Source organism: Artibeus jamaicensis, unplaced genomic scaffold, assembly GCF_021234435.1.
Source record: "Artibeus jamaicensis isolate MK-2021 breed Jamaican fruit bat unplaced genomic scaffold, CSHL_Jam_final contig_519, whole genome shotgun sequence".
NCBI lineage: Eukaryota > Metazoa > Chordata > Mammalia > Chiroptera > Phyllostomidae > Artibeus > Artibeus jamaicensis.
In genome coordinates, this window is record NW_026521871.1 from 15,473,017 (window position 1) to 15,485,083 (window position 12,067).

A 12,067-nucleotide genomic window follows, 5' to 3' on the forward strand; every position below is an offset into this window, starting at 1 on the left:
AATACCATAGTTTGCCATGTACAATGTGCACTTTTTCACCAAAATTTCTGAGGGAAAAATAAGGATGCACATTATACATGGATAATACTAAAACATGGGTGCTCATTATACACGGCAAAATATGGTAACTCCTCCTCTAGGATGTGTTTCCTGCCTCTCTTTTAAGAAGGCCCTTATTCCCCCTTTTTAGTCTCTTTCTGTGTATTCTCTGATGATTTCCTTTATGGCAATTTGCAGATAGTGACAATTGAGTTATAAATAAAAATGATTTGTAAATACTTTACTATTATTTTTGCTCCTCATCCTCCTTTGCCCACATATAAATTCTATGGAGGGTAAAAATTGAGACTATTTGGTTCTTAATTGGAGCATAGTGCTTGCCACATAATAAATAGTGTAAGTTTTTGTTTGAATGAACAAATAAATGAACAAAAGAGTGAATAAGTGAATAAATGAACCAGAAGTAAGTATAGTTCTCTAAAACACAGATCTCTATCAGGGAGTCAGTTTTACATAAGAGACCGGAGCAGAGGGGTTAAAATAAGACAGACATTTCACTCCCACCACTTATTATATGACCTTGACTTGACTCTTCCAAATCTCTGTTATATTGTCTGGAGAACAGGGGTTGTACATCATACCTACTTGGCTCAATAAACGAGAAGGAATAGGTGGGCATAAGGGGTAGTGGAGGCAGCAGTGGGAGGATAACTTGGGAAGTTATTGAAAATCAAAGATGGAAGTTGGGACCTGACAGGAAGTTGCCAAAGGACCAGTTCTGGCTCTGCAAGCTCCTTCTCCACTCACCTGGAGGCATTATCCTGGAGCCATGCTGTGTGGGCTTCCCACTTTCCCTAACACATTCAGCTAATCACTTTGGCAGTGAGTGATTCTGCCCCCTCTAGGCTGCAGGCCTGGGAACCTGCCCATTACAGAAATAGTTCAAATCCTTGAAGTAAGCAGACTGCAGTGCGGGAATTGGGAAAGGTCCATACTTCTGATTTTATGGAAGAAAATTTAGTAAGAGGCTGTGAAAGGAAAATTGGCCAGAATGTTACAGAATAAAATTCTATGGATATATCTTTAGGAAGAAATAAATCAACCCCAAAACCCGTAGCCATGGTGAGCACTTGCTGCAAGGGACAAAAAAACAAAATATGAGTCTGGGGATGGTGCTGCACTTGAGTTAGTTTTAAATGAGAGGCACTGATTCCTCCCCAGGCTTATGCTGACCCAGTAAAAACTAAGCCTCGGTGCACTTTTTTGCCAAGGATGTTCAATTTTCCTTATATTTGTACTATTAAAAGAAAATTGTATGAATTCTATAGTTATCTCAAATGGAAATCTAGACATGAAGCTCTTAGTTGATTATAGTCAGGAAAGTGAGCTCAATGATTGGTGTCCAGGGAAGAAAGACTTCCTTTGGATTCCAAGTTCCGAGAGCATTCACACACTTGGGCTTAAATCAGGTGGAAAGGGCCCTGGCTTTGAAATCAGATCCACTTCACATTTACCAGGTTGGAGATCTTAGCTCCTTACCAACCTATTCCCTTGTGTCTGTCTATAAAATGAAGACGATCTCTTCTCCAAAAATTCCCTCAGGAGGCAACCTGAGATCACTTCTTAGTCTTAATTTATTAGGACTCACACCTACCTGTTCTCATGCATCCCCATAGCTCTCCTGCTCTACTATTCATGATTTATAACTGTTGTTGTTCTTTCCACCCCTAAATGAGTGTTTCTTGCCTTGTTTTTCATTACTGCTCCTTAAGGAGTATTTTCTATGTTATTTCTCCAATTGTGCTCTCTCTTCCCCCATGATATTTTAATACCCCAGATGTTCTGCACATCTGTTTATGTACTGTGGTCTTTTGGAAGGCCATAAGACATTATGGGTTAATTTTTTTTGCCCTATCTCCCTCTCCCACCCAAGAACCTATTCTTGCCCAATTGGAGGCAATATTGATCCCTGTTGAGAATGCATGTCCCAGACTGTAAGTTATAGATTAGTCAGAAGCATTCATCATACTTATAATAGTATCCTCAGCACATAGGGCATAAAAAATAAGGAAGATATGTACTGGATAATTGGTAGATGAATCAGTTGGTGGCTGAAGATAAAATGAGAACGATGTAAGGAAATTGCCCATTCTTAAGCCTGTTATCTAGCAAGTAGGAAATGCACACTGCTCCCACTTCTGAAAACTCATCTGAACCTTTTAGTAGCATTGATCAAAATTATTTCAGATCATTATGTTTTGATCTGTAACCCTACTGTTGCCACTTTAAGGACACATGACAGTTGCCCACTGTTCTGTATCACCTACCATGTCAGATAACTGTTTAATGAATAAACACATGAAGTGAACAATTAAAATACACAAGTCAACTCATCCTCGGTTAGAAAAATTGCAGGAGTCTAATGATAAATTTAAGTGGTTTATTTCACTACCCAGAAGCCTTCTGTAGACTGAAGACAAAGCAACCTTGCACATGAGTGCAGCTGCTTATTCAATTCATTTCTTTCTCTTACCAGAAAGTCTTTAGGATGAGAATGGTATTATTTTGAAAAAGAAAACTTTGGTTCAGGAAAGTATTGTGTTTGAATACAATACAAATGAGAACAAGCAAACTGAATCTGTAGTATTAGGCATCAGGAGAGGGGATAATTTGAAGAGGGGCAATCACTAGGAGGGAACATGGGGAAGCTCGGAGTTCTGATCTCCTCATCTGGGTGCTAATAACATAGGTGTGCTCACCTTGTGATAATTCATAGCTGTACACTTATAATTTGTGTATTATTCTGGATATGCATGTTGATTCAGTTAAAATACAGAATGACAACACCAAAGAGTGAGGTCTGAGCCTTCTGAAGATCAATTACTTAGGAAAATCACTTTTCTTCTCTGGGCTTTGGTTTATTTATCAGCAAAACAGAAATATATACTAGTGCCTACATCACAGATTTGATGTGAGGATTGAATAAAATATAAAATACAAATCACTTAGCACAGTCTGGTTCATCAATTAGTAGTTATTAATGAGCTATTTATATTCATAGTCATTATTCATTTAGCCCAAATTTATTGAGACCCTATCATAAGTGTCAGTCACTGCTGTTTCATGTGCAATGGGGGTATAAATATGGAAGCAGGGTGAGATAAGGACTTTCCCCCTGACATTTCTTCTTGAAAATTTTTAAACACACAGAAAGGTGGAAAGAATGGTACAGTGAACTCTCATGGACTTACCACGCTCAACACTTTGCTAGATTTGCATTAGCATGTATCCATCCACTTACCCACCACAAAGACTGTAGTGAGGCCTTCTGTTAGAGACCTGACCACGGCCCTGCAAGGAGGCAGCTAAGGACACTTAGTAAGGTAAACAATAGTGCTAGTTCAAGGAAGATGTTTTAGCTCAACTTACGGGAATAGTACTGCCTCCTGTTGAATAATTCAGGTCTTATATTCATATCTCTTAGCAGTCTATAAACAAAAGATCTTGCTATGGGAAATAAAGGTAATATGGCTTCAAGGCTACAGTATTTTAGCAAAAGCAAGCAAAAGCAAATAAAGAACAAAGCCTCAGGGTGACTATGGCTTGGTGAAAACTATATGCAGCTGAAGATGTAATTTTCCCCAACAGCTTTAGCATTCATGAATTAACACTGACCTTGAATTAGTCACATTTCTCATTGTAAGGATACTGAAAAGCCTCAAGTTCTTTTTCTCTTACTGACATGCTGCATTCTATATTTTAATTTTTCTGTAAGCACTATGGGTAATTTGTACAACGAGAGCATTTGTCTTGGTTCTGTCTTTAATAAATTGTGGTTCTGCTTTAATGAACAAAAGCAAATAATTTGTAATTGGTCCATTAATTATTTACATATAAATGTATCTGTTAAAGTAACTTAATAAGCCATTGAAAGACATTCTCCTTTGCTGAGTTACAGTCTAGTTAGCAAGCAATTCTTTTAGAGGGTCAGGGCAGAAGTTATTTTATTTTATTTGAAAACAAAGATACACTGGGAAACTAAATCAGACTAAAGCTCAAAAAACTGAATCCTCAGGAATCCCCAAGGCCTAAGGTAGGAAGAGAAGACTCAGTGAAAATTCAGTTACCTAAAGTGTTAATTAAAGGAAACTATCCTACATATACCAGGTTGATGAGAAAGCCTTCCTAAGCACAGCCACCCAGAGTGACATGTTAATAGCTGGGACTGTCTCCCAGATGTTTCTGCACAAAAGAATCATGAAGGGCATTCCAAAAAATCCCAATGCCCAGGGCCCATCTCCTACCACTGAAATGAGAGATTCCAGGGTGAGACCCTGGCATCACCCTGGAATACTGGCATCAGTATTTTTTTAAATATATTTTATTAATTATGCCATTACAGTTCTATTTCCCTCCCTTCATTCCCCTCCACCCTGCACATCCCCCACCATTGCCCCCCTTTAGTTTATGACCACATGTCTCAAGTTCATTAGATTCTATATTTCCCATACTATTCTTGCCCTCCCCCTATCTATTTTCTACCTACCATCTATGCTACTTATTTTCTGTACCTTCTCCCCTCTTCTCCTCCTCCCACTCCCCTGTTGCTAACCCTCCATGTGATCTTCATTTCTAGGGTTCTGCTCCTGATCTAGCTGTCCTCTTAGTTTGCTTTTGTTTTAGGTATGGTTGTTAATAACTGTGAGTTTGCTGTCCTTTCACTGTTCATCTTTTTTATCTTCTTTTTCTTAGGCAAGTCCCTTTAACATTTTGTATAATAAGGGCTTGGTGATGATGAACTCCTTGAATTTGACTCTTATCTGAGAAGCACTTTATCTACCCTTCCATTCTAAATAAAAGCTTTGCTGGATAGAGTAATATTGGTTATAGGTCTTTGGATTTCATGACTTGGAATGCTTCTTTCCAGCCCCTTCTTGCCTACAAGGTCTCTTTTGAGAAATCCGCTGACAGTCTGATGGGAACTCCTTTGTAGGTGACTGTGCCCTTATCTCTTGCTGCTTCTAGAATTCTCTCCTTCATTCCAATCTTGGCTAAAGTAATTATGATGTGCCTTGGTGTGTTTCTTCTTGGGTCCAAATGTTTTGGGACTCTCTGAGCTTCCTGGATTTCCTGGAAGTCTATTGCCCTTGCCAGATTGGGGAAATTCTCCTTTATTATTTGTTCAAATAAGTTTTCCACTGTTGGCTGTTCCCCTTCCCCTTCTGGTACGCCTATAATTCGGATGTTGGAATGTTTAAAGGTGTCCTGGAGGTTCCTAAGCCTCTCCTCATTTTTTTCAATTCTTGTTTCTTCATCCTTTTCTGTTTGGTTGTTTCTTTCTTCCTTCTGGTCCACTCCCTTTATTTGAGACCCAGTTTCCTTTCCATTACTATAGGTTTCCTTCATTTCAATTAGTTTTGCCTTCATGTGTTCCTCTAATTTGTGACAAAAATCAACCAGTTCTGTGAGTATCCTGATCACCAGTGTTTTGAACTGTGCATCTGAAAGTTTGGCTATTTCTTCATCGCTTAGAGTTATTGGCTCTGGGGCTTTGAGTTCTTCTTGAGCCATAATGTTTTGCTCTGTTCACATCTGTTACATATGAGGAGCAGAGCCTTAGTTGTTCACCAGGGCGGGGCCACCTAGGTCGCTGGTTTGTGATGCTGTATGTGGGGGCAGGGTCAGAGAGGGACAATAGCGGTCCCCTCTGCTACTTCCCACAGCTGGGGCCTGTGCAGTCCGTCTCACTGCCTGCTCCTTTGCTGGTTTATCTGCACACGAATGTGTGACTGCGGTCAGCCCTCAGTGGGTCTGCCCGCTGCTACTCCACACCTGGGATCCACCTACAGCTGCCTGTGTGCCTGGGTCCCCCACACAGGTCGGTCTGGTGGATCTTTCCTGCCCGACCCCGCTCTGCTGCTGGCTCTGGCCCTCTTACCAGTCTGGCTGAAGGGTTGGTTGTTGTCGGACTTCCATACAGTTCAATTTTCTGTGGTTTGGCTGTGTTTTTGTTGTTAAAACTTTGTTGTTTTTAAACTTGGTTGTGCAAGAAGGTACAGTGTTTCCACCTACGCCTCCATCTTGGCGGAAGTTTGGCATCAGTATTTTTTTAAAGAGCCCCAGAGCATTGCCATGTGTAGCAAATTTTGGCACACACTACTCTCTTCACTCTTCCATATACCCAAAGGAAAACAATAACCAAGAAAAGAGGAAAAACAAATAAAAAGATAAAGGCATCCTCCCCTCCCCCAACCAGCAGCAGCCACATAAGTGTTGTAAGAAATGTCATTCCTTTGGTGGCTTGCAGTCAAACAAGACACTTGTCCACCTGGAGATTCTTTCCCAAAGAGCTAGTTTGGGAAAGGTAAAAGTCAGATTGTAGATTCCAAAAGGAAACCTGAGGAAGACAGAGTGGTAGAGATATGGGGATGGGAGAAGATGGGGGTGGTACAGGTGGCAAGGACCAAATTATAGACGTGTCAAGTTTGGATCCTCAAAGACTCCAGTGAGCATGGCCAGCAAGCCAGAGCGTGACTGAGGAAAATATTCTAAGAGAAATCCAGACTATATTTAAATGGAAAACCTAGGGCAAAAGATATTTTCCAGAAATAGGAAAAATGTGTTTTCTGGGAGGGTGGAAAGCAAGGCCATCTGTTAGTGAATCTAAAGATCTGTTTGGTTCTTTTCCCAACCACAATCAAACCACAATCAGTTGGAACAGCCTCTCATCTGTCCAACTCACTTCAAATTATCTCTGGAAGCCACTTCAAAGAAGCCAAGTGTGAGAGTTCAAGAACAGGCGTGAGTCGTGAGTCTGGCTTGGCTGCAGTTCTAGGTACGTCTCTTCTCTGAGAACTACAAGCCTCACCAGCCTCATTTTCCAATGGGAACCAATATTTGAAACTTGGTCACATTAAGGTGGGAATGATACAAAATCGTGACTGAAAGCACTTCTCGCTGTGTCTGGAACTTTGCAGGGCTCAATCGTTATGGCAGTTGTTACTATCTATTCAACCTGTGCCAAGTGCCTTGTTCACTGTCTCCAAAGCCTGCATCGTAAGTGTGGTGAAGAAGGGCGTGCAGCCTTGAGGAGAGCTCGGGGTATGGCCCTAGGGCACTGGACCTGCCTCTCACCATCTCCTATCAGCTCACAAGAGCTGACTTAAACTTTTAGGAAATTTGTAGAGTAGTTTTTAAACAACAATTATTAAAATAAAATAAGAACTTACAGTTAAATTTAAATCCAAAGAAATAAATATTCACAACTCCCACTTCTTTACTATGTGCTACTGTTACTTCTGTTCTTGAAGTCATTATTTGGTTGGCCAAAAAGTATGTTTAGTTTTTTCTGTAAAATAAAGGACACATTTTTCATTTTCACCAGTTACTTTATGGATTTGTATATTTTGAGAAGGTCAGCTATCTTCCACGTGGTATAATGTTGATTTTTCTCAACATCTTAGTTTAATCGCTATCAGCATCCACTGGTCTGGCTGTGAGCATCGTCCAGCGAGACACCTCCAGCACGAAGCTTCCCAGACCAGTCTGGACACATTTGATGAGTCACAGCACCTCTTGCACACACTGCAAACACATCGTTTTGCATTTCAGTTGTGTTTTTACCTTTTTTGACATAACAAAGCATAATATGCCAAAAATGTTGCATATTTTATTCCATCTTCAATATTAAAAATGGCTACACAAATATTCACTAATTTTGATAATTTTTTAAATGCATGCTGATATGACAGTTTTCACAATACAATCTAACAAAATTGTTTCAAGGCAGCGAAAGACAACTAAACAATATTAGAGCCAACTTACAGAAAAAACAAACAAACTTTTTGGCCAATGCAGTACATATATTGAACTGGTATGGTGGAAATATGGTATAAGTGTATAGTACGTTGCCTGCTGATATCACATTCACAACTTGGTGTCAGCCATGGTGAGTATTTGTAGCATGGAAATCACCAAATGCTACACATCAAAGCTCCCTGTCCCTCAGAGAACTAGTTGTTGCCAAAAATTCAGAAATAACAGAAGTAAAAGCAATAAATCACCGAAGTAGTAACTTGTAAAAGTTTACTGTGCTCCCAGCAAAAAGGCAGTTTGTGAACCCGGAACACCCAAACCAAACATGGGGTAAGGCTCAGGGGTAGAGTGTTCCACAGCAGTTTCTATGGTGACAAAGCAGTGACTGCTTATTCTTCACAGTGACTGGTGATGCGATTAGAATTTTCTGAAGTTGCTTTAGAAAATGAAATGGGGAGGAGAAAAAAAAAAAACTTTTCTCACTATCTTATTCAAAGAAGGCAGGATGCTGGGAAAAGAAATCTAGCAACTGGCTGGGGGCTCCCTGCTCTACCTTCTAAAGGTGAAATGCACTCTGTTTTCACATGTGAACATGATGGCAGGAGACTGTGAAATGCCAAGTGAAGTCGAAGGCCAACTTTCCCAGCCCTGAGGCTCAATTGTGCAGAGAAGATAATCCTTCATCATGAATTTTCAGGATTTGCATTTTTAAATTCAATTTTAGCTAAAATGTATTCAAGTGGTCCAAACAATCAAGAGGCATAAAAAATTAAGATGTGAACATAACTGCCATCTTTCTAATACCCCACACCACCAATTACTATTGCTTTTTTATATAGCCCTTCTTTCTCTTTTGCATGTCCAAGTAAACATATTTTTTTAATATTTTCTTTTTTAAAATTATTTATTTATTTATCTTTGAAAGGAAGGCCAGGAGAGGAGAGAAATATCAATGTATGGTTGCTTCTGGTGCATCCCCTGCTGGGAACTGGACCCTGCTGGGAACTGGCCTGCAACCCAGGCATGTGCCCTGACGGGAAATCGAACCGCGTTCTTTTGGTTCACAGGCCCATGCTCAGGCCACTGAGCTATACCAGCCAGGGCTTAAACATATTTTACCACCATCACTCTTCCCCTTATTACACAGAAGGCCAGATAATATACTTGCTTGCTTTTTCCCCCTTCCATCACAGGGGAAGATGCTGGTTATCTTCCTATGTGAGTCCATAGAGAGCTTCTGCATTCTTATAAACAATAGCTGAAGATCATGCCATAATATAAATGGGCTCTGATTTATTTAATTAGTCACTTAAATATTATACTCTGGGTTGTGGCCAATCCTTTGCTGTTATATAATGCTGCAATGAATAACTTTTTCTAGTATTAGCAACATAAAGAGTGCGGGCTTTTCAGAAGCCTAGCCAGATTGAATGAGTGGTCAGTCTGACAGCTGAATAATGGTGCCTCCATGGGATTTTAATTGTACTTCACTTATTCTGAGTGGCACTGAGCTTTTTTTAATACACGTAGAAGCCCTTCTCTTTTCTTTGTTATTTTTTTAATGAGCTGTCTATTCATCTGCTTTCTTCCTTTTCCTAATGTGGGGTTGTTTATTTCACTTTAGAGCCAGCAAACATTACCTCCTAAGCCTCATAGGACAGAGCCTATATTCCCATGACTGGTGAGATCTAGCCGTTTCTTTTTGCCACCTCATCATGCTAAGCTTTCAAGTAGCTGGGGTAATCATTACGTAATGGGGTACAGAAGATGTGCTAATGCGAACAGGGGAGGCAGGTCCACTCCTAAAATGCCTGTCCATCAAACCCAATATACACAAGCCTCCATTTGAATCAGGTGGCTGCCCAGAGCCTAGAGTGTAAGGTAATAACCAATCTCCTAACTCAGGTCTTGTCTCTTCCCTCTTTCCTCCCCTTCAATCCTTCTCTCTCTCCCTCCTGTTTCTTTAACCCCAATGGGGGCCCCTCACCTCCCTGTGCTTCCTACCCTCTCCTCACCTTTCTTTGCTTTGTCCAAGTCCCCCAGCAAATGCCTGTTGTTTGCTGGTGTTTGGTCAGCAGCTGTGGTGTGGTGGAGGGACCACCAGGTCAAGAGTTGGATGATGAGAGCTCAAATCTCAGCTTCCTCACATATAACCTCCTTCAGCCTTAATTTACTTAACCCTTAACTTCTCCAAGTCCTGATCAGCTGCTCAAGAACATGTGGAAGCAGTGCTGTGTAGTGTGCAAAAGTGAGTCTTTTAGAGTTGGATAGACCGGGGTTGAAATCCCCTTTCATCTTCCTACCTATGCTTTGTTATGTGGTAAAATAGTATGTGTGTGTGTGAGTGTGTGTGTATGAGAGAGAGAGAAAGAGAGACCTGACTCTGGACCTGCCACATTTATAAAATGAGAAACCAATCTCCTTGGATCACTCATAGTTCTGCATGTTTTGTGAACAAATAAATTCAGATGCTGTTTCCAACTTCTTTTCCCCAAGGATATTTATATAGTGAACACTGTGGAAGAGAGATAAGTTTCTCCTTATGGAGCAGAGGACAGGTTTGTTTTCTGTCTAGGATAATAAAAATAATGTTTCTGTCTATCCAAGCTTGAACAGGTTTACGTGCAGCTCTTATAAGATACTGGGGTTTCCTAAACTCAGGTTCTTCTATTGTAATGCAGCCCACAGACTGTGCAGTACTCATCTGACCCTCTTTACATCACCCCGAGGAAATGGGGGCTTGGAAAACCAGCACAAATCCTGTAACACTGGCTACTATTATTACTGCGAATAACAGTCGGTCCTTTGACCCAGAGGTTATGTATCTGCTGCCAGCATCTAGGAGACTGTGGCAGGCTGCCTCATTAGCTTTAAAGGATGATAAAATCCCAGAACCTTTGCACCTCTTGACATTTACTTTCCAGGAGTGTGGTTATAATTAAATGTAATAATGCAAAAAGCATATATGCCTATGCCTATCCCTCTTTCATAATAATTACATAGTAAGTAGAAACTAGAACTTGTATTTTTCTTGTTATTGCTATGCTTATTTTATTACCAGCCTCAGAGAATTGATGTAGAATTAAGGTGACTGATACATTAGCATAATGCCTGGCCCCTGCTAGGCTCTCAGACAGGAATTCTTTCTTTTTATTCATTTATTTGATCATTTCCTGGAAGCTGTGATAGTAGGGAGGTACCAACTTCACAATCTTCGAACCTAAAACTTTCATTAAAGAATACACTTATAGACATGGGTGCTCCTGATTCTTGAACTAAATTTCATCCACCACAGTCCCATCTCATTGGGGGAGAAAGCACTTTGTCACTAGCCATCCCTGCTCACTCAGTTGCATTCCTCCCCCACTTCGCCAGCATTTCTATAACAAAGATGGGTGTATGGCATCAGATGGGGAGTACTTTAAAGGTGACTTTAAAGTTTAAATATGTAAGAATAAACACACAAGATTTTCTAAATAAATTCTATTGGGGGGCCCCCCTAGTACAATTGTAACTGAGATCAGTGAAACAGAGGGAGCCAACACTGTTGAATTAATTAGGGTTAGTAACCCACTCCCAAATCTCAGCAGCTTCGAATAATAAAGTTTATTTCTCTTTTTTATCTTCATTTTTAATTTAGATAAACATTAAGTAAACAATAAGATATTTCTTTCTTATGTGTGGCTCGGTAGTGGGGACTGGGGTTGGTCAGAAAGTGGGAGACCGTTCATTCTCTTAAGAGCCCAGACTGCTCCCATTAGTCGGTGCCGCCATTCCCAGGTCTTCCTTCCCTCTCTCTGGTCAGCAGGGAGATGCCAGAAAGACAGCATTGAGGGCACATCTGTGGGAAGGCCCGCCAGTGACACACACCACTTCTGCTTACAGCATAAATGCTAGGGATGCTTGGAAACATGGTCCAGCTGGGTGCCCAGGACAGTCATGAGTTGTTTTCTGCCCCAAAGGAAACAGTAGCACAGAACAGGGTGGGCAGGGATGGCATCGCCCAGGAAATGACTTTGCTTAAGAATATAGGTTCCAGAGGTAGGCTGCCTGGGTGTCCTCTTGGCTCTGCCACTTGCCAGCCAAGGCCCTGGGGTTAGTGGCCTAGCCTCTCCATGACTCACATTTTCAACTGTAAAATGGGATGACAATTATAGAGTGGTTGTGAGAAATCAAATGAAATGATCAATGTCCTTCATAAATAACACGTAGCACTGGATCTGATTGCTTTATTTTAAAAGCAGTACAGTTA

The 12,067-nt window shown here is 40.7% G+C and overlaps 1 protein-coding gene across 1 annotated transcript in view; it reads left to right on the forward strand.

Moving 5' to 3' along the window:
- The window catches only part of GRM7 (glutamate metabotropic receptor 7), a 910,314-nt gene that overhangs the window by 698,227 nt on the left and 200,020 nt on the right, over positions 1 to 12,067 (forward strand). The gene's annotated exons all lie outside the window — the stretch shown is intronic.